Below are 24,943 nucleotides of genomic sequence, written 5' to 3' on the forward strand. Positions count from 1 at the left end.
CATTTGTCCCAGAGAAATAAAAACTTACATTCATACAAGAACCTACAGAAATGTTTATAACAGCCTTATTTTGATATTCCAAATTAAAAACAACCCGCATGTGTCCTTCAATGGATGAATGGTTACACACACTGTGGTGGTACCTCCATAACATGGAATGCTAGTCAACAATTAAAAAAAAAAAAAAAAAAAAAACTACTGATACATACATCAACCTGGACACATCTTCAGAGTATTATGCTAAGGGAAAAAGCCAATCCTGAAAAGATGAATACCACATTATTTTTTTTCTATAACAATTTATGAAATGACAAAGTTATAAAAATGGAGAACAGATTAGTGATTGTCAGAAGCTAAAGAAGGGTTAGGGGAAGGAGGTAAGTGAGATCCACGAGGTGATGGAAATGTTCTGTATCTTGACTAAATCACTGTCAATATCCTGACTGTGATACTGTACCATACTTTTGGAAGATGTTACCATTGAGGAAAACTGGGTAAAGAAAGGTAATATAAATCTTTGTGTACTACTTTGTACAAATAATGTGAATATACACTTATTTCAAAATAAAAAAGTTAATTTTTTTAAAGCATATTGACAGCATGAGCTTGAGACCTGAATTTTTTAACTTTCATCCATTAGGCATGTCACTTCACCTCCCTAAGCTTCAGTTTTCTTACCTGTGGAGTAGAATGGCAAAGGCCTGCTCAAAGTTCACTTGATGTTGATGTATAAATATAGAAAGCAAAAGGAGGATGAAGGAAGTGTGCACAGAGTGATAATATTACCAGCCTTGCCTACTTTATGGGGCTGTTTTGAAAATGGTATTACAGACAATATCCTGAAGTGAACTGAAAACCACAAAGTACTATGCTAAAATTAGTCATTATTGCATTCTTTCTAGGGGGGCAGGGGAGGGGATCTGGATACATTCTGAAGGTTAAAATAATAATTGGGTTAAATTGCCTTGGATTATCATGTAGAAAGAGTAACACTTGATATGGCTTTATTGCCTCTTTTCTCTACCCTTCTGCCTCCTGAGGCTGGACAGAGACTCTTACAGCCCAAGGCTGTAAGCTCTGGGAGTCTCCCACATCCACACAGGAGCAGGGAGGACAGGTATTGTAAGTAACAATAAGCAGACTCCCAAAAGCTAACCATAGGTGTTGGTACCCATTCTCAAGACACAATGCACTTCATCCTCTTCCAGAAAAAAAAAAGAGAATAATATTTTATAGATTGGAGGTGGGAGAGAAGTGGGAATAACAGAGTAAGAACTAGGGACCTTAAGTCATCCAATGACCACTGGCAACCCATAAGATGAGCCCTAGAACACTCAAGAAAGCATTCTCTTCAAGGTCACTCACAAAGCCAGGGAGACAGATAAATAAAGGGAGCAAGGAAAGGCAAAGGTAACTGAGCACAGCAGTCTGGAGAATGAGAGGCTTTTTCTGACACCTGGCATGTGGGAAAAAGATAGTCCAACATCAACAGGTAAGAAATTAATTTGCCACCCATCATAAAAACACAGCAGCAGCCGCTTAGAAGTACATTTATAACCCCTTAATTTCAGAGAGGTATGTAGCAGAAGACAGAAGGTCCACTCTGTCAAAAAAAAAAAAGGAAAATGCAGGGGTTGGTTTCATTTCTAATAGGGCACCTGAAGTAAAAGAAGAAAGAGAAAGAGGCCTTAGGACACTTATGAGACAGAAATAATGGAAAGGCCCCTGACCTTCTTTGAAGATGTGAGGTCTTCCTAAGCCTAGGACCCTCATACTTCCAGACAGCCAAGGACAGGGCTTCAGGCAAAAAGAAAAGAACTGGGGCAAACTGGTAGATAATTGTGTACAAGACAAATCCCTTCGCCTCCGTTGGTTGTGAACACTACTATTCAAATAATATCCACAGTTCCTCACTCGCTGACATTTATTAGAACTTTTAGAATTTTATAGAAGTATCCTACAAAAAGAAAACACAATGCCTCTCTAAACAAAAATTAGGATTTGTCAGCAAAGGGCATCGTTTAGTAAATGGCCCATTCCTGGACCTAACAGAGTATTCCTAACAATGTAACTCACAGAGAACAAAAAAAACCATTTACTTCCAGATGGAAGATTCTTCTTTCTCCACCCACTGCCCCATGCTCTGCAGCTTTGGTCTGATGTAATTAGCATATAACACTGGATAAATCTAAGGTATACAACGGTGCTAATTAAGTGTACATGTATAATGTTAAATGATTACCACAATACGGTTACTTAACAACTCCATCATGTCACATAATTACCCTGGGTGTGGTAAGAGGATTTCAGAACTACTCTCTTAGAAACTCTCAAGCATATAGTATTGTTAACTACTGTCACCATGCTACACATTAGATCCCCCAAACTTATTCATCTTGTAACAGGAAGTTGGCACCCTTTGACCTACAGCTCCCCACTTTGCAGTCCCTGGAAACCACCATTCTATGCTCTGTTTATGTGAGTTTGACTTTTATAGGTGGAAGATTCTTCTTAAGTTCCATTGCTAAATCATACATTGCTAAATCATACATTGCTAAACAATTAACTGTATCTAAATGCAACAAGTTTATAATTAAGAAAAAAAACAAAGAACCCTGTGTATAGTGTATAGATAATGATTAACTTACAAATTTCAATCTATTAAAGATAACTTAGAGATCACATAGATGTATGCGCACAGAATATTTGAAAATGGGATTTTCTCCTTGGTTCCAAATCTATTCATTCAATAAATTTACATGAACTACTGAGGGGTCAAGATGGAGGAACAGCATGGAAGGCTTTTTTTTATTTTGCATCCCTGAAATACAGCCAGATCAACACTAAACCACCCTGTACACCTAGAAAACTGATTTGAGGGTTAACACAACAATCGGCACAACCTGAATCACAGAACTCAGAAGGTATGCAGCGCAGAGAGGTCAAATGGGGGAGAGAGAAGCCACAAAGGACAGGGAGCTGCTTCTGCTTGCAGAGAGAAGACAGAGATGGGGGGTGGGGGAGGGAGGCAGTGGGATGGGATATGGAAAATCATCCACCCCTCTGCCCGAAAGCAGCTGTAGAGAAAAGAAAGAGTACATGAAGGACTGAACAAAACAAGGGAGAAAGGAGAAAGAGGATTTAAATTCCAGTGAGACTCTATTAACAGGGGGAGTGCAGACTATGAAACTCCATAGGTCAATACCTGGCAGTGCTCTAGTGGGAAGGGAAAATCCCCAGGAGCAGACAGCGAAATCCAAGGTGTCCTTGGGCCACATGGGAGAGGCAATTCCCCTGCTGGGAGGACATTTGATAGAGGCTATGCAGCCACCCCACAGGCAAAGGTCCCAGAAGACCCTGGAGAATAACCACATTCACTGGTGCTGGGACAAGAACAAGCCTAGAGCCAGATAGGTGTTGTGATTTACCATAATCCCAGAAACAATGCTGCTAAACGATCATGTGAAACTTTTCTGGGGCGGGATGGGACCTAGCCACAGTCTCTACTCATCAGAAGCAGCATGGTCTCATGAACATTCCTGGGGGCAAGGGGACACGCAGCCATTGCTCAGTGAGACCCTCCCCCAGGGTGTCTGAACGGGTCAAAGCCGCAGTCCCTCAGAAATAATGGGTTGGGAAACACAGCCACATCTGAAGTAAAACTCAGGAGGGAGGTGCCGCCTGACAACCTGATGGCTTGGTCACAGACAGTGTAAAAGCGGGGAGTGGACTCAAGCTGGAGACAAACGAGGGGTGCGTGATTGCTGGTCAGGGAGAAGAGAGTTCTGATACCAGAGACCGGGTGCCATTTTCACCCTTCATGCATGCACATAAAAACCTACATGTGCCACAACAATCCACCCCAGTAAACTAAGCAGCAGCATCTAGTAGACAATGGTTTAGCCATTACACTAAGCCCTGCCCAACTGGGCCAACCACGTTCTTCAGAAACACCACAAGTCTCTCCACCTGCTTAGTTTACGGACTATAAAGTGCTTCATAGCTTGACTTCTAGGAGAAACTGATGTAATTTCAATGGTATTTCAGTATGTTCGCTGGTTCATCTATTTAATTTTTTTCTTTTTCTTTTCTCATTCTTGAATTCAGAAAGAGAAAAAAATTATTTTTATTTCCCATTTTTATTAAAAAATTTTTAATTTTTTACTGTATTTTTTACTTTTTTGCAAATTTCCCACACTCTATTTTACTTCCATTTCATTTTATTTTATTTCATTGTATTAATTTTTTCAAATTTTCAAACATTTTCCTTTTTTCTTTCTTCTTTTTCTTTTCTTATCTTTCCCTGTTTTTCTCTAATCTATCAAGCTCCTTTCAATAGCCAGACCAAAACACACCTAAGATCTAGCATCATTTATTTGATTTTTTTATGTGTTGTTTTAAATTTTTTAATTGTATTTTTTTACCTTATCGATTCCTTTTCTTCCTTCAAAATGACAAACCAAAAAATTTACCCAAAAAGGAAGAACAGGAAGAAATGACAACCAGAGACTTCATCAACACAGACACAATCAAGATGACTGAAACAGAATTTAGAATCACGATAATAATATTAGGCTGGGTTGAAAACAGATTAGAATCCCTTTCTGCAGACATAAAAGCTAGGAAGGATGAAATAAAAAATGCTAAAACTGAGCTGCAATCTCAAATGGATGCCACAGTGACAAGGATGGATGAAGCAGAGCAGTGTATCAGTGTTGTAGAGGACAAATTTATGGAGAAAAATGAAGCAGAAAAAAAAAGGGAGACTAAGGCAAAAGAGCATAACTTAAGAATGAGGGAAATCAGTGACTCATTAAGATGGAATAACATCAGAATCATAAGGATCCCAGAAGAGGAAGAAAGAGAAAAAGGGGTAGAAGGGTTATATGAGCAAATCATAGTGGAAAACTTTCCTAACTTGGGAAAGACACAGTCATCAAAATCTAGGAAGCGCAGAGGACTCCTATTAGATTGAGCAAAAACCGACCATCAATAAGGCATATCACAGTCAAATTCACAAAATACTCAGGCCAGGAAAGAATCATGAAAGCAGCAAGGTAAAAAAGTCCTTAACCTACCAGGGAAGATAGATCAGGTTTGCAACAGACCTATCCACAGAAACTTGGCAGGCCAGAAAGGAGTGGCAGGATGTATTCAATGTGCTGAATAAGAAAAATATGCAGCCAAGAATTCTTTATCCAGCAAGGCTGTCATTAAAAATAGAAGGAGAGATAATAATTTTCCCAAACAAAAATTAAAGGAGTTAGTGACCACTAAACCAGCCCTGCAAGAAATTTTAAGGGGGACTTTCTGAGAGGAGAAAAGACCAAAAAAAAAAAAAAAAAAAAAAAAAAAAAAAAAGCACCAAAGACTAGAAAGGACCAGAGGCCACCACCAGAAACTCCAACTCTACAAGCAACATAGTGGCAATAAATTTGTATCTTTCAATATTCACTCTAAATGTCAATGGACTCAATGCTCCAATCAAAAGACACAGGGTAACAGAATGGATAAGAAAACAAGATCCATCAATATGCTGTTTATAAGAGACCCATTTTAGACCTAAAGACACCTTCAGATTGAAAGTAAGGGGATGAAGAACCATCTATCATGCTAATGGTCACCAAAAGAAAGCTGGAGTAGCCATACTTATATCAGACAATATAGACTTTAAAGACTAACAAGAGATGAAGAAAGGCGTCATATCATAATTAAAGGGTCTACCCACCAAGACCTAACAACTGTAAACATTTATGCTCCAAATGTGGAAAACCAAAATATATAAATCAATTAATCACAAAGACAAAGAAACTCATTGATAGTAACACCACAGTAGTAGGGACTTCAACACCCCACTTACAGCAATGGACATTTCATCTGAACAGAAAATTAACAAGGAAACAATGACTTTGAATGACATAGTAGACCGGATGGACTTAACAGATATATTCAGAACATTTCATCCTAAAGCAGCAGAATACACATTCTTCTCCAGTGCACATGGAACATTATCCAGAATAGATCACATACTGGGACACAAATCAGCCCTCACAAGTACAAAAAGACCAAGTTCCTTACTGTGCATATTTTCAGGCCACAATGCTAGGAAACTCAAAATCAACCACGAGAAAAAAAGTGGAAAGATAACAAATACTTGGAGACTAAAGACCATCCTACTAAAGAATGAATGGCTGACCAAGAAAAAGAGGAAACTAAAAGTACATAGAAGCCAATGAAAATGGTAACACCACAGCCCAAAACCTCTGGGACACAGCAAAGGTGGTCATAAGAGAAAGGATATAGCAATCCAGGCCTTCCTAAAGAAGGAAGAAAGGTCTTAGATACACAACATAACATTATACCTTAAAGAGCTGGATAAAGAAGAGCAAATACAACCCAAAACCAGCAGAAGACAGGAAATAAACATTAGAGCAGAAATCAATGCTATCAAAACCAAAAAAAACAGAACAGATCAATGAAATCAGAAGCTGGTTCTTTGAAAGAATTAACAAAAGTGATAAACCACTAGCCAGTTTGATCAAAAGGAAAAAGGACCCAAAGAAATAAAATTAAGAATGAAAGAGGAGAGATCACAACCAAAACAGCAGAAATACAAACAATAATAAGATAATATTATGAGCAATTATATGCCAATAAAATGGGCAATCTGGAAGAAATGGACAAATTCCTAGAAACATATACACTACCAAAACTGAAACAGGAAGAAATAGAAAATTTGAACAGACCCATAACCAGTAAAGAAATTGAATCAGTAATCAGAAATTTCCTAAAAAATAAGAGTCCGGGGCCAGATGGCTTTCCAGGGGAATTCTACCAAACATTTAAAGAAGAGTTAATACCTATTCTCTTGAAGCTGTTCCAAAAAAATAGAAATGGAAGGAAAAATTGCAAACTCTTTCTATGAAGCCAGCATTACCTTGATTCCAAAACCAGACAGAGACCCCACTAAAAACGAGAACCACAGACCAATTTCCCTGATGAACATGGATGCAAAAATCCTTAACAAGATATTAGTCAACCAGATCCAACAATACATTAAAAAAATTATTCACCACAACCAAGCGGGATTTATACCTGGGATGCAGGGCTGGTTCAATATCCACAAAACAATTAACGTGATTCATCACATCAATAAAAGAAAGAACAAGAACCACATGATCCTCTCAATAGATGCAGGAAAGCATTTGACAAAATACAGCATCCTTTCTTGATAAAAACCCTCAAGAAAGTAGAGATAGAAGGACATACCTCGAGATCATTAAAGCCATATATGAAAGACCCAATGCTAAGAGCTTTCCCCTTAAGGTCAGGAACAAGACAGGGGATGTCCACTCTCACCACTGTTATTCAACACAGTATTGGAAGTCTTAGCCTCAGCAATCAGACAACACAAAGAAATAAAAGGCATCCAAATTGGCCAAGAGGAGATCAAACTTTCACTTTTCGCAGATGACATGATCCTCTATATGGAAAACCCAAAAGATTCTGCCAAGGAACTGCCAGAACTGATCCATAAATTCAGCAAAGTCACAGGATATAAAATCAATCCACAGAAATCAGTTGCATTCCTATACACCAACAATGAAGCAACAGAAAGAGAAATCAAGGAATCGATCCCATTTACAGTTGCACAAAAAAACTATAAAATACCTAGGAATAAATCTAACCAAAGAGGTGAAAAATCTACACACTGAAAACTATAGAAAGCTTATGAAAGAAATTGAATAAGACACAAAAAAATGGAAAAATATTCCATGCTCCTGGATAGGAAGAGCACATATTGTTAAAATATCAATATTACCCAAAGCAATCTACATATTTAATACAATACCTATCAAATAACACCAGCATTCTTCACAGACCTAGAACAAACAATCCTAAAATTTGTATGGAACCAGAAAAGACCCCGAATAGCCAAAGCAATCTTGAAAAAGAAAACTAAAGCAGGAGGTATCACAATCCACAATATATAGTTGTACATATATACAACTATATACTGTATATAGTTGTACAATATATACAACTATACATTGTATATAGTTGTACAATATACACAACTATATATTGTATATAGTTGTACAATATACACAACTATATATTGTATATAGTTGTACAATATACACAACTATATATTGTATATAGTTCAATATACAAACTATATTGAATATAGTTTGTATTCAAGCTATATACAAAGCTGTAATCATCAAGACAGTATGGTACTGACACAAAAACAGACACTCAGATCAATGAAACAGAATAGAGAACCCAGAAATGGACCCACAAACATATGACCAACTAATCTTTGACAAAGCAGGAAAGAACATTCAATGGAATAAAGACAGTCTCTTCAACAAATGGTGCTGTGAAAACTGGACAGTGACATGTAGAAAAATGAACCTGGATCACTTTCTTGTACCATACACAAAAAGAAACTCAAAGTAGATGAAAGACCTAAATGTAAGACAAGAAGCCATCAGAATCCTCAAGGAGAAAGCAGGCAAAAACCTCTTTGACCCTAGCCACAGCAACTTCTTACTGACACATCTCTGGAGGCAAGGGAAACCAAAGCAAAAATGAACTATTGGGACCTCATCAAAGTAAAAAACTTCTGCACAGTGAAGGAAACAATCAGCAAAACTAAGAGGCAACCAATGGAATGGGAGAAGATAGCTGTAAATGACCTATCAGATAAAGGGTTAGTATCCAAAATCTATAAAGAACTTATCAAACTCAAACCCAAAAGACAAATAATCCAGTGAAGAAACGGGCAAAACACATGAATAGACACTTCTTCAAAGAAGACATCTAGATGACCATTGACACATGAAAAAATGCTCAACATCACTCATCATCAGGGAAATAGAAATGAAAACCATGATGAGCTACCAGCTCACACCTGTCAGAATGGCTAATATTAACAACTCAGGCAATAACAGATGTTGGCGAAGATGCGGAGAAAGAGGATTTCTTTTCCACTGCTGGTGGGAATGCAAACTGGTGCAGCCACTCTGGAAAACAATGTGAAGGTTTCTCAAAAATTAAGAATACAACTACCCTACGACCCAGCAATTTCACTACTAGGTATTTTTCCAAGGGATACAGGTATGCTGTTTCGAAGGGGCATATGAACCCCAATGTTTATAGCAACACTATTGACAATAGCCAAAGTATGGCAAGAGCCCAAGTGTCCATCGATGGATGAATGGATAAAGATGTGGTACATATATACAATGGAGTATTACTCGGCAATCAAAAAGAATGAAATCTTGCCATTTGCAACTATGTGGATGGAACTAGAGTGTATTATGCTAAGTGAAATTAGATAAAGACAAATATCATATGACTTCACTCATATGAGACTTTAAGATACAAAACAGATGAACTTAAGGGAAGGGAAGCAAAAATAATATAAAATCAGGGAGGGGGATAAAACATAAGAGACTCTTAAAAATAGAGAACAGAGGGTTGCTGGAGGGGTTATGGAAGGGGAGATGGGCTAAATGGATAAGGGGATTAATGAATCTACTCCTGAAATCATTGCTGCACTATATGCTAACTTGAATGTAAATTAAAAAATAAATTCTTTTAAGAAATAAATAAATAAAAATTTACATGAATGCCTGCTATATAGTTACCAGTGTGCTAGGCACAGGGTTGCAATGATGACTGATATACAGTCAAATAGGAGAGAGAGATGGGTACTTATAATTTCAAAATAATGAGCTGTTTGGGCGTGACGGTAAGAACAAGACAGCATGATTGACAAAAGGGGATGATATGTTCTAGTTGATGGAGAAGGTGCAGTGGGAAGATAAAGTGTTAGTGGAAGGATAGGAGAAGCACGCAAAAAGTCAATGGTCACTCTTTAGTTATGACATATAACTGGCTTGAAACAGAAGAAGGAATTGTGTAGGCACAAACTAAGTGAGTGACTGGTTCTTGATGAACAAATTCCTAAATAATGATTACAGTTATTTCGTTGGTATTTCTTGACCATCTGATTTACTTTCCTAAAACATAAGAGCGACATTAGAATGACTTCTTCCATGGGACTTGATTTATTGAGTTTGATGATACTTGTGATAAATTTTTCACTGTAATTTTCCCCTTCTAGCTTTTCCTAACATAATATTTACCTGAAAGAAATTGCAAAAAAAGATGTAATCACCTTAACTCAAGGCATGATACCCTTGATTTCCTGTCCTTTTATCTCTCCTGTAACGTTGCTCTGACCACAAATACCAGGAACTCCGAAGCAAACAAACACGGTGATGTTTGTGGGACATGTTCTTCTTGCAAGGTCTAAATGCAACTTCCTATATCTGGCCTGAAACATGATTCTTGCTGTTTACTTCTTCTTGTATTTCCCATGACAACTAAGATTCCAGTTTGATTTTAGACCAAACTGCATTAGACCATCTACAATGGGGAGTTCATACGAGAAACAAGGGTAATCTCTCTGTAGCCAGAGATCCATTCTTTTTAGAGTGAGGCAAGGGTAAAATCAGAGCCACAGGTTAAAAGCCCCATGCCCATAATTTTCTCCTTTATTCACTTTTTCTGTGATGCACTTGGAGACATGCTCATGCACTGATGAACAATTGTATTCTGCATTTTGCATTCTGCTTTGTTTGTGGAGACCTGGAGAGATTTGTGGACACTGGGATAAATTATGTGAGGTGATGTGACTATTCTTTACTGTTCTGGGTGATGAGAGCTGGAAGCCCATGGACATCTAGAGAAATTATTTTCAGAAAATGAGCAGTGGTGGTGGATCATGTGATGAACTCTGGGCACAGAAATAAATTATGGTCTGAAACAGCCTGGACATTCGTTATTCCTGATGGAGCTAGGCCCTCATTTGGGTTTGGAGATTGTTGTGATGTATGTACCTCAAGCAGAAAATTCCTCAACCCTTTGTTACAAAATGAACTCACGAGCTGCAGGTAAGGTATGAGCCACTGATCATCCAAAATTTGAGAGCTGTTTTCTTTGCTCTCATTTCCATATTTACGATATACTGGAGAAGGGTTCTGAAAATTAACCCCTTCACTGATCATTAAGCCATGTAAACTCTTAGACTGCATTACAGGAATTTTAGAGTCCCTCTAAATTCATGAATCCAGTTATGCACAAAAATTTCTCACAAGGATAATTTGAGGGGCTTTTCTTTCAAGGGACATAATAAAAACAACAGATCTTATCTTTCATTGGATAAAGCCATTAAAAAATTGAGCATTTCATTTGGCGCCATGGTAGCTGCATAATGAACCAATTAGAAGATGTCCTGTCTTGATTACATGATAAAAGCCTAGATAATTCTCTGATGTTGACTTTTCATGAATCGTGGCTTCCATCACAGAAAAGCTATTTAAAATATCCAAAATAGAAAGTTTCCGTTTTCTGGCACAGAACAACATCCTTTTCTTTCTTCCTTTCCTGATTACAACAATCTCAAGGCACAGCACATTTTATTTCTATCAATTTGGATCTCATTTCTGGCCTCATGCCCACTGGGCCTGGTTATGTTCAGGGCATTTTGGAATGTGTTAAGCGGCAGGTGTAATCACTTGCATTTTTATACCTCTGAGCATGGTTCAGAAGGGATCCCCAGCATCAGTCTCCTGGATCCTTGGCCCAGGGTTGTGGTATGGCAGGATGTGACTGGCTTGCTCAATAAAGGTCACCTAGCTCTGTATAACTTTGTGTCAGGAGATTCTTAGATGCCAATTTTGACTTCAGAATTTAGCTTTAGGAAATGAGTTGATTTCGTTTTCTGATGTTCTGCTAAAGCTGCCATCCCGAGTCTCTAATATGTTAAAGCAGTGCCTAATAGTCAGCAGAAGGACCACTGTCATCATCCAACTGTTGTGTCTAATAGGGAAAGCTGGATACTCTCTGCCTGTGGACTCTGTGTCACTTGGGAGGCTTGCCTGACTGCTTCCTTTCCAATTCAAACATGTACCTTATAATGTTTTCCTTGGGAGCCGAAAACAACAGTGAATAAGGAAATCCTCTGTTGGGGCTGAGTGGCAAACCTCATAAAGAAAAAGATGATATGAGCCTTATATGGAACACCTAACTCTGAGCTGACTGCTAGCATACTGGGGTGTGTGATCTCTAGAAGCATTTTCCCCTAGCTTATCTGGGAGTACCCATGACCTGGGGCTGGCTTATCAGTCAGTCCTACTGTGACCTCATAGAGATCACTGATAGCTAATGTTAAATACCTAGGTGGTACCCATAGCAATTTGGCCTCAGTGGCCAAGGACTCAACTAGAATGGTGTGATTCACTACCTAAGCTCATGGCAGTGAGCTTAGGAAGTAGCTAAAATCACAGGGAGCATGCACAACAGTGTGGGAAAGAGTTGTAGAGCAAGATGCACAGGATTTGGGTTTTGACTACAGCATTTACCATCTGGGTGACCTAAGGCAAGCCTTCCTAATGTTTGATTTTCTCATCCATCCAATCACTTGTTTGACAAATACATATTTACCAACTACTCACTGTGATGTGCTACAGTAGTGACCAGGAAGCTAGAACAAAGTTGCACAGAGCCTGCAGTCTAGTTGGGGGAGACAATGAACAAAATAAACAGGCAAAACAAAATATGTTTGGTAAGAATGATATTGGAATAAAGCAATACCTATTTCTTAGAATTGCTATGCAGATTATATGAAATAATATCTGGCCCTAAACAAGCTCTAATATTGCAAGAGACACTATCATTAGCAAAGTACTGATAGGAAACAAATTATTTCTGCTTGAAGTCCATCTTCTCCAACAAGTTTATAATCTATTAAATTGGGGGAAGCAAGAGTCCAAAAGGACCAAACAGATCACACAAAATATGACCTATGTAGGATCACTACTCTGTCCTAGGCTCTTACAACCTTCCTCTTTCTCTCTTTCCATGAACTTGAAGATTCAGGTCTTCTCGAAACCTGCCATAACCCACCCAGGACAAGACAAAGGTTCCTCTTCTCTGCCACTGATGGCTAAGTAGAATGGAGTCTCCTCTTACAACATGATGGATAACAAGCTTTGCATCCTTTTCATTTAATCTGTTTTTCTGCTATTTCCATATAAAATCAGTTATTTAATAATAATTACAAAAATTAATAAACTTGCAGAACTTACAAGGCCTCCAGCAGCATTGTCCCCGATCTGTGTTTCTGACTTCAGAGGTACTCAGGGACTGAACAACCCCAATCCTATTCTTTTTCCTCAACACCCTACCCTCTTTCTCCTTCCATTTTCCGCGTCCCTTAGACCTTTGCTACTCAAACTATGGTCCGTGGACCAGGAACACCAGCATTATCTGAGAGCTTGTTAAAGATTCAGAGCCTCACAAAGTATGGAAAGAGCCCAAATGTCCGCTGACTGATGAATGGATAAAGAAGATGTGGAGATATATAAATACATAGAGATATAGATAGACAGATATAGATATATATAGATATCTATACACACACACACACACACACACACACACACACACACATACACACACACACACACACAGTGGAATAGTACTCAGGGTTCAAAAAGAAAGAAATCTTGCCATTTGCAACAATGTGGATGGAACCAGAGTGTATTATGCTAAGTGAAATATGTCAGAGAAAGACAAATATCATGATTTCATCTATATGTGGAATTTAAGAAACAAAACAGATGAACATAGGGGAAAGGAAGCAAAAATAAGATAAAAACAGAGAAGGGAGACAAACTATAAGAGACTCTTAATTATAGAGAATAAACTGAGAGTTCCTAGCAGGGTGGTGGGTGGGGGATGGACTAAATGGGTGACTGGTATTAAGAAGGGCACTTGTTGGGATGAGCACTGGGCATTATATGTAAGTAATGAATCACCAGATTCTATTCCTGAAATCATTATTACACTATATGTTAACTAATGTGGATTTAAATTTTAAAAAATTCAGAGGCTCAGAGCTGCTAAATAAAAATCCTCATTTTAACAAGGTCCTCTGGAGATTTGTATGCACACTGACATTCAAGGAGCACTGCTAGGTTTCTCTCTCTTGCAGAGTGAAGACAGGATAGCAGGTGTCAAAAAATGATTATGATGATAATAGTAAAAACAATCACAGCATGACTACTACTACTGCTACTAACAACAACAACAGGATTTACTGAGAGTGTACTACTTGAAAGGACCCCACTAAGGGCTTTCTGTTCATTAGCTCCTTTAACTACTACCTATTCTAGCGTCCCTTTGTCTTAGTAAATTGCAGGGTTTCCCATCTCAGGATGTCCCTTGTTCCATGTTTCATATGGGAAGAATCACCTCACAGTATAAACTCGCAGGAAATCCAGGCATCAGAGAAGCCAGAAGCCTAGCAAGGCACAATGTCCACACAAATAGCAACGGGGAGAGCTTTCAGAGTGACCAGAAAAGCAGGCAGCCATGGGGAGAGTCACCAGAACTAGGGTGTGAGAGCAGGGCCAAACAGGAAGGACAGAGGAAGCTAGGCTCTGGCAACAAGCAAAGGATTGCTAGAGAGGCAGCCTGTTCCAGGTCCACTGCCATTACTATCCCTTACCCTTCTGAGTCCATCTCAAGAAAGCTCAACCTTCTACCTACAAGATAGTAACATCTAGATACACACACACCCCACCCTGATTGCAAGTATTTAGGCAGAGTCAAAGAAGGGCAGGAAACAAACAGCTCCTTCTGACTGAGATGGGACTAGACTGCAGATCCAGATCCAGATACATGTACCAGCCCTGTAAGGATAAAAGCCCCAGGGATTGCAGGATGCTGCAGGAGACTGATTGAGCAGATAACTAGGGCCATAATATGAGGAAGCCACGGTTGTATGTCAGTCTTCACATGCATCAGACTGTGGTGGTCCACATCCACAGACACATCCTTGAAAATTGCTTCACTGTCCTAAAACCAAGAATACCTGGGGACAGAAGAATTGAGTGGGAAAGTGGCCACAAATGGGCACAAGTGCTCCCCAATACTGTGTATGTCCTACCCCTGAGGGCCAGCAGTATTTTCTTCCTATATGAAAGACAATCAAATTAGATCACGGGCTCCCTGAAGTTGGGGAGTAAATATTCTTTCATCTCAGCAGGACCTGGTACAATGACTAACGCATCACAGAAAATGAGTGTCTGATCATTAAACAGGAGAAACAAAGACTCATTTCTGGACTAAGCTGGGTAAAAGGGTTAACTTTGCAATGCCTATACCTAAGTCTCTTTTTACTCAAGATTTTCCCACTTGATAAATAAATAAAGAAAAATGAAGGCCAAAGAGGACATTATCTCTACCTCCTTGGATCTTGAAAGCTGTTTTCCTACTGCTGTTACAGCCCTACACAATTGACATGACTATGTCATATATGTATGTTAACTGCTCTTTATACTGTAAGCTCATTATGAGGAAGGACAAGCTTGATCTTCCTTACATCCCATCACATACAGGACAGTGTCTAGAACAAAACAGAGACCCAGCAAGTAACTGTTGAAGTGGAATTGACTTTGAATCCTGGACCCTCTGACTAGCTTGAACCTGAAGTCCAGCTGTGATAAACTCCACTCTAGATTACATCTCTTCTCAAGACATTGTCTTGTAGATCATTGATCTCTGCTCATAGACATGAATGGGTTTCAGCAACATCTAATATCAGGACTGTTGCTGGGAGTGAAACCTACACTCATCTGGGGCATCAATCACGATCTCATATGCTTAACCCAAATGATGTATTGATCCTGACTGCCTGGAAATACACTTGACAAGGACTAGGTGACATTTCAAAGGAGGGACAAGATATTTTCAAGTCAATTAGAAGCATCAGAATATTCAATGCACAGAGGAGGAGCTTACCTCAAAGGAGCAGCCCCTGAGAATGTGAATTAAACCCCCTCTGATACACCAAATCCTCCAGTACCCTCCAACATCTAAGAGATATGGTTGCCTGCCCCATCACACATGCCACCATGCCACCATAAAGGTCCATGGGTTTCTGCACCAGATCTATAAAATGCAAAGTGGTTGCGATTGTCAGGAAAAATGTAGAGAATATTCACTCACATGGAATCCCAATCTGAGCACCTAAAAATCTTAGGTTTGGAAGATGGTTGCTTTGACTTGATAAATAAAACATAATCCCTTCTGTTTCTAAAGCACTCTGTACTTCTCAGACAACTTCAGTCTCTCATTTCATCTCAGTGGCACCTACTATAATCCTGTAAGAAAGACCAGGCTATCATAATTATGCTCAGATGAGAGGTGAGGAAATTGGAGTCTAAAAAGATATACTGACTTGGTCAAATTCACCCGATTAGATAGTGTCTGACTTTCAACTAGAATCAGACTATCCCAGGGATCTTTCCATTTAACCTTACAAGCTTCAACTCTGACTAGGGTGGGGGAAGAAAGCTTTAGGAAAGGCAAGATACTCCAGGGGATTTCAATTCTGTACATGAGTTTAAAACAAGGGATTGGAAGGGTCATTCATTAGGTCTACCTGTAGCTTTAATGCCAGACTTACAGTGAGGTAGACAGAGTCCTGCCCTAGAAAGGAGGAGAACTCCTGAGCCTTGATTTCCAAAAACAAGTCAATTATCCAGGGGTGGATTCAGGCTTTACTGAGCCTAAAGCTTATAAATTTGGGAATTTATGTTTTAGAAAAGAATATAAAATGACAAACTCAAAGTTAAGTGTGAAAGTAAATATCTGTTTAGAATGAGAAAATAAATCACAATAAAGCATATATTTTTAAAAGCTGACAAATACCACAAATAGCAAAAGTTTCCAGATTTTAAAAAGTAAACTAATACTATTATTAATTGCTTGACAAATCTCTGCATTGCTTCTCTTTTCATACATTATTAAATGCAAAATCACCTCTTCATATGGCAGTTATAAGTTTCCATAGAGAGAACAGAAAGACAATTTAATCTTTCCTCTACATAGTTGGTGAGCATTTATTAATAATTTATAGAAGTTTCTTCAAGCTTCATACTTGTAATTAGCAATGCCGTGTACATTTTTAGTATTGTTGGAAAACTTGGGAAAACTTCTGCCAAGTTTCTCTCATATGTGAAAATGTGAGCTGAAAGATTTAAAAGATTTTTCCATAGACTAGCTTCTAACTGTCCATTTCAAAACTTGTTTCTCCTCTACTAACTACACACATCCAGTACCAGGCAAAACAGCACATCTTCATATCATGATAGGACTTCCAGGCCTACAACTCTGGAGGCTGGCGATGGCACAGCAGGTGGCAAAAATAATCCTGGCAGCCATTCCTATACTGGGGCAGCTGGCAATAACATAACTATGCGTGGAACCTATACTATCATACCCACTAAACACAAACGAGATGGCTCACCGCAGCTTCTCCTTAATGGAATTCCAAAATGCCCACAGACATTGCAACATCTCCCTGCACAAGGGAAGCAAAACAGAGGAGAACTTGGAGTTGAAAGAGACAGCAATCTTAAGCAACTGCACTAAAAACATAAACAAAACAAAAACAAAAACTTTTCTATTCAAAACGTATAATCACATGAATATGTTACCAAGGTCTCTCCCAGATCCTTTGAAAGGGTATCTGCTAGAGAGGCACTCTGCAAATGTCCCTTGTGCCCACTGGTGTTCTTGCCTATCAATCAGAGGAGGCAGCCAATCATTTCTACTCGTTTAAGAAGATGTAGGACTGACCTGGATTAGAGATGACTTCACAGGGACTAAAGGGGTTCTTACATCCTGGTCCACAATGTCTGGTATCTGCCACACCCATCCTCAGCTGGAGGTGCAGGATCAAATGGGATCAGCTGAATACTGTGTGGGGCACAGAAAGCACTTAGAACTGCTTGAAGACAGAACAAATTAAACACAAGTCAAACACAAAGAATACAAAAAGGTTGTTTTGTAGACTCCCTGGAGTCTGCTGGTACCGAAAGGCTGGTCAATTAATCCCACCGCACCCTGGCATCCTGGCTTCCATGTCTCTCCAGTGTCCAGGCTTTAATGCAGAGCTGGATAATGGCTCTCTCCTCCCTGCAACCAGGCCAGGCGGCCTCATGGTGCTTTACTCCAACAAATCTCCGACAGCGCCAGTAACTGCTGCCACTCACTGCTTCTTTAAGGGTCTTAACAAAACTTGCTTAATCCTCCTGGCATGGAACCCAGCTGCAGCGGGGCAGGTTTTATGGAGTGTGTAATCACAGGATTTTGTACCCATCGTTACAGGGCTCCAGCTTCCTTAGCGTGACGTGTGCCACCCCCACTGCCCTGTGCACTGCAGGGCAGTCCCTAGCACTGCTCTGCTCCTCTCCCTACCGCTGCTGCGCAGTGTGGAATGAGTTTTGTGTTATTCTGTGCAGAGTGCAGAATAGGGAGGGAGAGGGAAAGGGAAATAAACAGGGAAGGAAGACAGATGTCGAAAAGACAAAGGCAGAGATAAAGTGAAGAAAAAGTTAGAGAAAACTGTATCGAGTCCCTAAGGAAATCAGATGGAGATGTTCTTTTAGCTCAGCCAAAGGAAAGAGTGAGCTTGTGTTTTTAAGCCCGCAGGCTGTTGGCAAGGAAAATAAACCTCCTAACAGACCCTGAATCTGATGGTAGCAAGGAGGAGAGGAAAGGAAAGGAAAGTGAGGACAGTTGAGTGGGAGAGTTGGGAGAGACCCCTAAAGAATCCTAGAAGAATACTTTGAAAGCAGAATGTTGTTTTACTCAGGAACGCTCGGCTCTGACTTCAGCCTTGACTTTTCCATTACAGGTTGTGGATCAGTGAAATAAACCAGCATTTACATTAATGTAGAGATCAAATGGATGAATCCTGAGTGTATTGTAGCCTGGAGAGGTAGGAACTTCATGGCATGCCAAACTCAATGGTTATTATTGTCATGGATATCATCAACAATACCACTTTCATCATTGTTGCTCTTTTAGATGAGAAAACTCTTCAAGAATAGGCTCCTGTAATTCCAACTTCCCTCCCCACCTTGTGTCTTCAGCTTTAACAGACCCCAGGGCACAGCAGCACAGACATCTTCCCCCTGTAGCTCTCCGTGCTCTCCCCTCGCCCTTCAAAGTTCTTCCATATATGTGATTGTGTGGATTCTGGCGTGACATCAAACCATGGAGTTGTAGGGAGAAACAAGAGAAAAGGACAAGGAGAAAAGACCAAGAAAAAAGCAACGGAATTTAAACATAGAATTGCCTGAAACGTACAAGCACTGTTTATCTAGGTCCTCAGAAACCATATGCAGATCACATGCAAATGAACCCATGGCCCTCTTAACTAATTTGCTACACCTGGATGTGGCTCTTGGGGAAAACCTAATGGAGACACCTGCTATGAACACTGAAGGAATAGTCCCCTTGGTAGTATTTCACCCCTTCTGTTTCTGCTACCAATTTTAACTAGGGGAAGTAATGAGCTGGTGCAAAACAATAACTAAGAGCTGGGGGGGGCGGGGAATGTAACCATTGAATTTCATTCGAACTGTCATTATTTTGTGCTGAGAAATTACCAGAGGGCATCGGCCTACCCATCAAACCTCAAAATGCAAAACACACTTCACATCCTATGCAAGGGACTTAGGGCAAATTAGAGGTACCAGTGTTTCCAGGCTCTCCCTTTCGTGATGGGAGAGAAGGGGCCCTGTTTCTGTCGTCTGGGATAGGGGAAGGGAGTGTCAGCCTTCATCTCCCAGCTAGCTCCCAGCAGTCAGCAGGGGGCCAGGGGAAACAGTTGGACCAAGCCGGCTTCTTGTTTGGAACTTTCTCTGATCTTGGACTGAGCGACAGGTCTGTGATGTTCCCACACTGCGGTAGGAGAAAGCAAATTATGCTCCCTCCTTCATCTGCCTGCCCCACGCTGGAGGGGCTGCTATCAGGGTCTTCTGCACTAACTTCCCAGCTGAGCCCTTTCCTTGAAGTCTCCCACCCACCTGGCTCCTGCGGAGAGGTTGGTCTTTTAGGCTGAGGATGATTCAGGACCAGACAGTCTCGAATTTCCCAAAGATTCAAATGAAGAAGGGGGAGCAGGGATGAAAAGGAGGAATACATGTACAGCAAAGGGGACACTTAATAGGTACCTGAAAGAGGCTTTTGCAACATTAATACATTTTTCATCCTCTAAACATGACTTCCTATGTGTGGACCATGTAAGATTTGGGGTCCATTCCCCAGAACAGAAAATGGGAAAACATGTTTGTGTGTGTCTGGTCACAGGAACACTATCCTCAAGTCCCCAGGCGGCAGTCTTATGGGAATTCACGGGGTTCACTTCTCTATCTCAATCTGTATCAGGGTTCAAAGAAGCAGAACCACTAGGATTGTTGATAGGCAGGCAGACAGACAGAAAGACAGGGATTGGACTTTATGCAACCTGAAACCTGGTTAAATAGGTTTCTTCTATCTTCACAGCTGATGCTAGAGCTTGGAGACCGTGGGGCGGGCAGGCAGTCAGGAGGGTGGGGGAAAGTAAGAACAGCAGGAACTCAGAAGCCACAAGATGGGCTGATTCCTGCCTCTGGCCTTGGTGATGTGGCTCTCCTAAAGCCAGGCTCCTTTATCACGGAGCCAAATACACACATCTGGCCTTAGAGTCAGGGAGACTGGAAGATCCAGAAGAGGGTGCGGCACCTGTAGGCCCAGTGGCTGCTTGGAGCTAACAACGTACAGGAGCTACACAATGGCCGCTGCTTCACTTGCACCCCCCAATTCTCACTCATGAATCTTGCCTGTGGCTTACCTTTGCAAGAAACTTACAGGAAAGGGAGTTCTAGGAAATATAGTTCCACCTGCCCAAGTCTACACATTGCAAAGCCACCACACCATCTAAAGTCTCTCTCTTGGCAACGATTAGGCTCCAGGCTTAGCTTCTGCCAGCAGACTGGGTCTTGTCACAAGCAGGAGCTCTAGGCTTACAGCACTGGCCCCTAAAAGGGCTGGAGGAAGGACACAGAAGCACATCTGAGTGACCGAGTTTACAGAGTCACCTAAACATGCCAAGGGCCAGAGATGGAGAGGGGAGCCTGGCCTGACACAGCCTTCACTCCTCTCCTTCCCCAGCCCCAGGGCACTTGCACCAGTGAAGTGACTATATACTGCCATCTTGCCAACCTCACTGGCAGATGTTGTGGTCTCCTCCTGGGCTGGGGACTTGTTCATCATTCAACTCTGACTGCTAGAGAAAGAGGCTACAGATTTTCTGGAAGACACAAACAGGAAGGCTCTCTTCATCCCTAATTTTCACTTTGATAGTGGGTTTCAATGCAGGGACTTGCAATCAGCTGGGTTCTACTAGTGCTACTGTGGAAACGAAGGAAAATTGCCTGGGGTTGGATAAAAAGGAGCTAGATGTTCCGGCCCCATGTTGGCATGCACAGAGATTATTAAACTCATTAACTGAACTAGCGCTTTGCCAGGACCCCAGGCAAGTGTGTGGGACTGAGCACACGCATGACTCATAGAGAATGAGTGCATCCAAAAGGTGACAGTGATGGTTGGAGCAGAGGCGGGTAGCTAATCCCTGACACTCCTTTCAGTGAGGCAGGGCTCAGAAATGCCCCCCTTTCCTGGACAGCCCTGTGGGAATGTCAGCCACTCAATCCTAGAGAGGCCTGTTTCAGCACAACAGACATGCACCCCCGTGCTGATGCTCAATCTAACTTACCAGATGGCATTGAAAAGTCACAGCTTCCGTTTATCTTACCCTGACAAGGTTGCAGAAGGGTAGAAATGAAACACTTCTTCCAAGTGAAATAGTGTCTGTTCTGGCCCCGGGAGGCTTCCTTCCAACACAAAAGTGCAGAGGCTTGCATGTGCATGTGTGCACGTGTCTGTGTGCTGTGTGAGCAGGAGGCTGGGGCAGGGATGGGAGAAAGTGTGATCCCAAAACCCTACTCTTTTCTTGTGTCCTTGAAAACTCTAACGCTGAAAACCAAATAGCCTAGGTCACAGAACAGGCACACAGACCAGTCTTCACATGCATCAGGTAAAAAACAAATTAAATGTACAAGTAGTTAATTCAAAATCAGTCTTCACAGTCTAGAATGTCAGCAGATTAAATATCTTAATCAGGGGCATCAAGAAAGTCAAGCAGCCAGGACAAAGATGGCCCCCAGGTTGGAGCTCTGTTCTCACTGATACAGTACCTTCAATTATGAAGTCGTGGTACACTGCTGTAAATTAGGAGTTGCTCTGCAAAAGCAGTTCAGGGGAGCTGGTCAAGATCATCAGAGATGCTAGAGCTAAAAGTGATACCAGGACAGACTAAGAAATCAGTGAACTGTGGCAGAATAGGCAGTGAGAGGTACAGAAAGCACAACTAGCTTAGTCTCTACTTCCAGGGAATGACAGGACAGATCCCTAGCCTCGGTTTCCTCACCTGTAATATCAAGATAACCTATCTCTATCCCAGGGTTTCTCCCCAAATAACTAAGAAAGTATGCATAAACATGTATACCTGATTTAAAAAAATAAAGCTAATATTTGAGACCTTCCAAATGTCTGTAATAGCTTTTATTCTATTCATTAGTTATTTGATTCTTTGAATGTTTCATTTTACACATGAGGAAACTGAATCTCAACAGGTTAAGAATCCTGTCCAAAGTCACACCAATAATAAACAGAAAGGCTAAGATTTCAAGTCAGGCTGCTGACATCAGAGACCACCTGTTCATCTTCTTCCATTCTGCTTGCCTTTCAATGCCATGATTGGCCATAGTCAACCAAAAGCATTTCCCCATTCACACTTCTGGGTTCAGGCTTTCTCAGCTCTGGGACTTTGCAGAAATGTAAGTAGAGTAAGTTTGATATTCACATCACAGTGTTATGGAAGCTGCATCTCTGTTGTAGCTTACCTGAGCCTGGATTTCAAAACTTTTGCCTGCCGCAACCTGCTCTTTAACCTTCAATTCTGGACCCTATATGTGCCTCTTGGAAGAATAAGTTCTTAATTATATTCTTGCCTGAGACCTCCTAGACATTCTTCCAGGGGCAGAATCTACTAACACTGACCCGTAAGTCTTTCTGAGACTCAGCCTTGCCTCTTAGTAGCTAACATCTTGTTTCTTCCAATACCATAGATAAATGCATTCTGGGTCATGCATTCTTTGTGTCTGGCCCAGAAAAAACATTAGAGCCTCTGTACTGGGCTTGGTCCCAGTATAAGAAATCCTACTCCTTCTTGATAATCCATGTAGACTGGCAGGGGAGGTATCCACCGAGCACCAAGCTTGGGCCACTGTGAAGAAAGCGGATCCTTGCATTGGTCAGGGCAGGAGGAGAATGTAGCCAAATTTTGGCATCATTAAACTGGTCAACCAGCTGCAAGACATTACCAGCTGCTGTGTTAATCATTAATGAGGCAGACAGTGCCTGTTGCCTGTGTAGTGAACCAAACATTATGACTTGGGTTTTCATTTCATTTAAAATTAACTCACTGAAGGAAGAATCGGCCTCCAGCTTGTGAGAGACGGAGCTGTTGGCACCAAGAGGGGACTGGCAGGCCAGAAGCACAAAAGGAACATAAAGTCCTCACTGACATGATCCAACTGTTTGTATGCGGGCCGTGTCTTCTAATTCAATTCGATCTCAGCTCCTCAAACCTGCCGATCAAAATATTTCTGTGTTCCCAAGCAGAGCCTCCACGTGTCACAGCTCCTTTCCGCTGTGGCATGTGCTGATGGCTCTCTAAATTACTTTTACTATGGCTTCAAAACTAGGCCAAGTGCTCCCACTTGGGAGCGGTCCCACTCTGTATTTTTGGGTTGTATTTTCTTATTCAAAAAAAAGATAAGTGATTTTGAAAACTTTTTAACATGTTTAAACACACACAAAGGCAGAAAGAATAATAGAATGAACACCCACCCACATTTTCCTTCAGTAGCAATTGATATTTTTACCAATCTTGTATCTATCTTCTCAAGTTTGTTATTTTTGCTTTCCCTGGAAAATTTTGAAGCGAATTAAAGACTTCATGCCATTCTGCCCCAATTATTTAGTGTGGATTTCTGACTGATAAGAACATTACCTATCCATCTATGAATATATAACCACTATGCCATTATTAACCCTAAAAAAAACTGACAAGTATTTATTACCATGAAACAATGTAAATATATTCAAATCTCCTGGACTGTCTCAAATCTGTCAGTTTACAATTGGTTGTTCTACTCAGCATCTAAACATGGTCCACACGTTGCATTTGGTTATCAGGTTTTATTTTGTAACACTCCTCCCTTTTCTTCATTCTCATCCTTTTTCTCAGAACAGTTAGTAAAACTGGGTCAACAGTTCTCTAAAATGTCCTATATTCCAAATTTGGTTGATTGCTTCCTCATGGTGTTACTGAACTTGTTCTTCTATCCTCCGTATTTACTATAAACTGGAGGTTAAAGCTGGAGGTTTGATTAGATTCAGGTACATTTTTTTTTAATAAAAAGATTCATAGTTGGTGCTGTATGCATCTTATTGCACCATATCATAAGGTATATAGTATTTGGGGTCCCATTTTCACTGATGCTAAGATTGAACAATGGGGTCAGTGGATTCTGCCATTATAATATTCTTCACTAACCTCTCTCCTAAAAATTGTGCATGACTTACAGCAAAGGAAACAACCAACAAAACTAAAAGGCAACCAACGGAATGGGAAAAGATATTTGCAAATGACACATCGGACAAAGGGCTAGTATCCAAAATCTATAAAGAGCTCATCAAACTCCACACCAGAAAAACAAATAACCCAGTGAAGAAATGGGCAGAAAACATGAATAGACACTTCTCTAAAGAAGACATCCGGATGGCCAACAGGCACATGAAAAGATGTTCAACGTCGCTCCTTATCAGGGAAATACAAATCAAAACCACACTCAGATATCACCTCACGCCAGTCAGAGTGGCCAAAATGAACAAATCAGGA

At 40.6% G+C, this 24,943-nt stretch overlaps 1 protein-coding gene across 1 annotated transcript in view; it reads right to left on the minus strand.

Annotated features, from left to right (window-relative positions):
- The window catches only part of LOC102959460, a 495,184-nt gene that overhangs the window by 341,092 nt on the left and 129,149 nt on the right, over positions 1-24,943 (minus strand). Inside the window, exon 6 of the mRNA XM_042976372.1 lies at positions 17,725-17,844. The gene's annotated coding sequence lies outside the window, so the exon portion shown is untranslated. The remainder of the gene's footprint in view (positions 1-17,724; positions 17,845-24,943) is intronic.

This window comes from Panthera tigris, chromosome F3 (genome assembly GCF_018350195.1).
Source record: "Panthera tigris isolate Pti1 chromosome F3, P.tigris_Pti1_mat1.1, whole genome shotgun sequence".
In the NCBI taxonomy this organism is placed as follows: Eukaryota; Metazoa; Chordata; class Mammalia; order Carnivora; family Felidae; genus Panthera; species Panthera tigris.